The sequence below is a fragment of the Branchiostoma belcheri genome, unplaced genomic scaffold, assembly GCF_001625305.1.
Source record: "Branchiostoma belcheri isolate BF01 breed outbred unplaced genomic scaffold, Haploidv18h27 scaffold49, whole genome shotgun sequence".
Taxonomy (NCBI): Eukaryota; Metazoa; Chordata; class Leptocardii; order Amphioxiformes; family Branchiostomatidae; genus Branchiostoma; species Branchiostoma belcheri.
Window position 1 is genome coordinate 39,847 of NW_017804120.1, and position 6,105 is coordinate 45,951.

At 37.8% G+C, this 6,105-nt stretch overlaps 1 protein-coding gene across 1 annotated transcript in view; it reads right to left on the minus strand.

Moving 5' to 3' along the window:
• The window catches only part of LOC109479562 (transmembrane and coiled-coil domains protein 2-like), a 36,424-nt gene extending 31,699 nt beyond the window's left edge, over nucleotides 1-4,725 (minus strand). The window contains exon 1 of the mRNA XM_019781544.1: nucleotides 4,500-4,725. The gene's annotated coding sequence lies outside the window, so the exon portion shown is untranslated. The remainder of the gene's footprint in view (nucleotides 1-4,499) is intronic.
• Between the last annotated feature and the right edge of the window lie 1,380 nt (nucleotides 4,726-6,105).

Consider the following 6,105-nt stretch of genomic DNA (forward strand, 5'->3'; position numbering starts at 1 on the left):
TTTGCCCCCAACAGTTGAGGAAAGTCCTTTTCTTCCTAGTTGTTACAGTTTTCGCATCTATCATTGCAGTGGTTTGATTAAAAGTTCAAAATTCAATGTTTAAATTTCAACCCAGCCTTTTGTGTTGACTTCATGGCTCATTTCGTAGCATTTAAGCCTATAATAGGATGCCAAGACCTGTTTTTATTTTTATTTTTTTTCGCCCTGTCGCTTCATATAAAAATCCGAGAACCAACAAATTAAATTGGTGTGGCCTAAATGTACAAAATGTACAAATTGCTGAACTACAAGCTATATAAACACAAAATGCAGGTTAGTCAAAGTTAATGTTATAAAACAGTATATCACTTAAACTATACTCTACCAGCATGAATACTAGTACATGTGTAGTTGTAGTTAATCAATGCAATCAACCTCCAAAAAAAGGTAGATGTGTTTTGGTGAGTTTTGGCCCACCTCTGGAGTCAAGCAGTGACCAAATACTGGGTCACTTGTTCTACTTCTAGCATGTCCGCAGAACGTACTGCACCTGCACAAAACCAGTACATGTACTACATGATTGTATATGCATATGTATATAGTACATACTACATAGCACTTCGGCAGAATGTCTCATATAAGGTCCTATTCACGCATATAAGATTAACATCCCATCTGTAGCTGAACCAAATGAAACAAATACTTATGAATTGTCTGCAACTGGCAAAATTCTCCTGCAACATTGACCAAACATCCAGTGAAAACTGTGAAAAATCAGGGTTTTGCACAGGTGCAGTACGTTCTGCTGACGTGCTGCTTGTTCTGAAAAAGGCTAGGAAATTTATTTTCAGCTTACTGGTAATGTTATTCATCAATACTAGGAAATTGGTTACTCATAATGACATCATGGGCCAGCAAATATAACAGGCACCTGCACTGTTTGATTTGCATTCAGCAAAGAATTGTTAAGTACTGCTCCCATTGAACCGAATACCAGTACACTGACGTAGTAAGGCCACACCAATTTAATTTCTTGGTTAACGGATTTTTCTAGAAAAATAATGGAGCGGGCGGGCCTAGGCATCGTATTATGGCCCAAAATGGTACAATAGGAGCCATGAAGTCAACACACCAGGCTGGTTCAAAATTTAAACAATGAATTTTGAACTTATAATGATACCATTGCATTGAAAGATGGAATAACTGTAACAACTAGGATGAAAAGGTCTGTTTTCAACTGTTCATGGCAAAATATGAGCATTTTGCAGTTGATGCTGGATTTTTATTTTTATTTGCAAATCAGAAAAAAACTAGAGTTCCCCGATCTCATACCTTCGCCAAATGATGTTAATCTTTATGACTGACAAAGTTTAGATTAGATTATTCCCCCCTGATTTAAGAAATAGGAACCTAATTTTCATGAATTATATCATTTTATCATAATCTCAACCAAAAGAGTCTTATATTAACAAAGAATGCATTCTAGCATTTCCTAATAAATTATGCAAATGAGGTCCTGATTTGAATAAATTATGTTTAATGATGTTCACCTCAATTTAACTTTCAAATACCACAAGTATGAAATTCCAGGCAGTTATCATTACATAATTATAAAATTTTCTCATTAATTATGCAAATTAAGTCATTATTAACATAATCAACATCTTCCTGTGTTTCTCTCGTTGTCAATTACCAATGTCACAAGCTTCAATTGTCCTATCATGGAATGCAGCTGATTTCCCCATAAATTATGCAAATTACATCCATATTTGCATAATTGTCACATAACTATATCAAGCATCACGTAAGCTACCTACATACCAAAAATCATGACGATCCGTCGACCGGTTCTTGAGTTATCCCCTTTTGAATATTTTCACGAATTTATCCCTGCAGTTCCAGAGCATGCCGCTAGGGGGCCTAAACTCATGTCACTTCTTCCCCAGCACAAGAGCTACCTACCATCTAAATTTCATCATCATAGCATGTCTAGATCATGAGATATCAAAACCGGAAGTTCAGCTGCAGTACCATAACAAGCCGCTAGGGGGTCCAAAATCTAATCATTTTGAGGTATCATCAAGACCTACCCACCTACCAAGCATCAAGACAATCCATCAAGGCCTTCTCAAGTTATCGTGTTTACAGACAGACAGACAGACAGACAGACACACACACACACACACACACACATACACGAACGCCCCTGAAAACATAACCTTCTTGGCGAAGGTAATTAAGCGGCAAATCCGTTAACCAAGAAATTAAATTGGTGTGGCCTAACCTACATGTACGTACGTACGTACATGGCATGTTTGCATTTAATAGAAGGAACTGATATCGGTGATAATAGGAAAGCTGTCGCCATGTCCTGTGTTTCTGATTTAGTTTGAACTCACGTAGTCACAATAGGCCCATTGTGAAGTGGCTAAGTCACTGACAACACATGGTTATACATTTTGCTGTCAGTATGTTCATATGTTTATATGTTTTGAACCCTCTCAGACTAGTCGTCATGGACTGAACTAAAATTAAAAGGGTATCGAAATAAACGATTCTTATAAACGGATACATGTATGACAAAGACATATAGAACAACTGAAAGAAATACCATTTACACGTGGATCCTTACATAATTTTATCAATAACTGCTTATTAGTATGATATAAACTTGATTTGAGAATAGATTTTAAGGTAAAGCCTGTCTTTGATTGAGGTCATAAGGGTGTAACAGTGGGGGGTTTATAGGCGCTACCAACTGACCCGGCCGAGGGGTCTACAGGTCCTTTTCGGCTGAGCGGTTAGAGTGTCTGCCTGTGGACTGGTGCCCGGGTTTGGTCGTGGGTTCAAACCCCGGCCTGGGACCAGTGGGTTTTTACTGTTCCTCCTGTTTCTTACAAGGGCAGAGTGAATTGTAAGGATATTGGAAGGTGGAGCCTGTCCCTTTCCTTCTTCTACCATGTCCAGTCTTTTATGGGTCAGATTTTACACCCATTTTACACCTGGGTGGTGTGAGGAATGTCATCTCTTGCCAGGACTAGGAAGAACTTTATTGCACGACGATTGCACATGGTACAATGTATGGCAAACATTAAGAGAGAGTAATAACAATAAAATAAGTGTGTTGCATAAGACCTAATGTCGAATAAAACCTAACATATCTATATCATAATCATTCAAATAATAAGGGATATCACAGTTTTTGATAAAGTGTACCGTTACAATCGAGTGGGCTAATCACAAGTTTCGGCATTTTTTCTAGTAGCAAAGCATTCCTTTATATGTCTACCTATTTTTGCGTTGTGGGGACCATTACATGTAAAGATATATTCAAATCTGTCTCCAACAACGAGACTCTTAAAATCTATGGTACTTGATTCGAGAAATGTAAATAGCTTGTTACGTATAACATCATATTTGGTACATTCCATAACAAGATCTGAGAAGAGAGTTTAGAAATCATAATACACAAATTATGACTAAAACAATCTACAACTGTTTTCTGTCCCAAACAAGTCCTCTTTTTACGATTACGCGACTTGCTCCAAAGTGGCTGTTTGAAAAGCAAAACCTGCATTTTTGACATGCTCGTCAACCCCCGAACAAGCGTCGAATTCACACAGATTTTTCACTCGTCTGTGTCGGAGTGTAGGAACTAAAACAAACTTTGTGAGATTACCGATAACAACACAAAAACTTTGTCCATTATTGTGGTTATTTTTAGGCACGTGCTCCCATGCATAACGCGGCAACAAGGATTTTTCAAACTAGTTCGGTATTAGGGATGGGTCGGAATTAGGGCACCCCCCGTTACATTACATAAATGAATGGATAGACGAATGAATGAATGAATGAATGAACATCATTGTTCAACAATCATACCAAGTTACATGGTACAATGTGCAGTTAACCAACAATACTACAAAACTAATCTATCCTACAAGTAGTACAAGTCAACTACTAGTATCAATGACAGTATATAACCTTTATAATTGTTAGTTGGTAACATTTGCAAGCTTTTTTCTACTTTGCATAATTGCATTTCTCGTGTACCTGTTATGTAAAAACGACATCTTTGTTTCAAATTGTCTTAATTGTCTTAAGTGCATTTCAGTGTAATTATAAACAAACTGTGAAATACAGGTCTGCTTCCGTTCTAAGTCAACGATGAACTAAGGTTGTCTTCGGCCTAAATGGCGATATGAAATACTATCTGACCATCACATATTAAAACAAATTTCTAACGTTGGTAAATTGTATACGAAGGCACATTGTCTAACAATAATTTGCCGGTATACAATGTGACCCCACCCTACAAGTACTTGTTTGACACCCAAGTAGCATTTCCTAAAATTATTTTGCACAGTTTTAAGTATAATTTGCTAGAAAATATCTATAACCTAACAGATAGGCTGTAACCAGTAACGTTATACTTTAGAAACATTATCTAGGTCGCCCCCCTCCCCCTTCTGTTGACGATTGTTTAGACATATATACAGAGGATCTAGCCTTTAGCTCACCTGTTAAAACGCGGGATACTCTCTCCTAGACGCCAGGCCAGACGGAAACTGTACACACGAGCCACTCGGCGAATCAGACTTTGTTTATTCAGGAAATTCTGTCATTCAGAACCAGGCGGGCCAAAAAAAATGCCGGAAGCTTTGCGCGCAGAGCTGACAGGAGTAACATTAGCGCGTGGTTTGGGGACAGAGCATTCGGAAAGTGACAGGTGTTTTCGGAAGCGACACATGGCGTTTGTTATCATAAATACACCCGCTTCTAGCCACTCGGCGAATCAGACTTTGTTTATTCAGGAAATTCTGCCACTCAGAACCAGGCGGGCCAAAAAAAATGCCGGAAGTTTTGCGCGCAGAGTAACAGGAGTAACATTAGCGCGTGGTTTGGGTACAGCTCATTCGGGAAGTGACAGGTGTTTTCTGTGAAGCAACAGAGGCGACACCTGGCGTTTGAAATCATAAATGCACCCTCTTCTAGTATAGTTTTGTATAAAATTGCACTATCGGAGAAAACTACCATTAACCAACGATCTCTTGTCTGTCTGTCTGTTTGTTTGTTTGTTTGTTTGTTTGTTTCATTGTAATAATTAACAGGCCTAGGTAATAATGGCACCGTTTAATAGTTTTATGACCTCATTTTGCGCTTATAAATACAAATCCTTATTTGGTCTTCCTGACTTTTTAGTCAACATGTGAGTCACCATGTGACCAATGCAAGGTGGTCTAAATTTAGACGGCTGTCATCGTGGTAGGAAGTGAAATAGACTGTTTGTTTATATATAGTTTGACTTCTAACGTTAAAATAGGTCAAAATTGTCACTAACCTACAGTTAACACATGCGTTGTCGATACAAGAAAATTCCAAATGACCAACGGTTCTGTCCATTTTGTCCAAACATGATTGAAAATGAGCACCATTTTATAATGGATTGTACACTATACAATGATAAGCGCCTATTGCTGTTCACCTTTCTTTCCGCTTGTTCAATTGATTTCAATAAGATGCTATAGATAAATTCAACTACATTCTCAGGGGAGATAACCAATACAGTGTTCAAATAGGAAAATACATTAAAGAATGTTTCGATCTTAGAGAACACATGTTAGAGAATAGTTAGCCTTTATTGTTACATCATACATATACTCTGTACGTAAGATAACGTTATCCACACATGTGTTTAGCTTTGTTAGATCTTTAGTTAAGTTGTAGAAGACCATACAAAAGTCTCTGTACTTTTTTGTTGTGTCAATAAAGAATCATCTTTCTTGTAATGTCTCAGTGTCTTTGGGTTTCAAGGTCAGCAGATGCATATTTTAAGATAGTGTGTCAGTTTTTGAAGAATGTGAAAGACTTGACAGTGAAAGAACATTTGCCCTCTTTATTATCATGATACATGCGACTTTTGCGACTTTTTCTTGAGGTGTAGATGAAAATGTATTTTTACACACAAACATTTTGTGTACGCATACACAGACACATAACACACGCTCACAAACACACACACACACAAACACGCACGCATACACACAACAGACACGCACATGCACACAGACACACACACACACACACACATACACACACACATACACACACACACACACACACACA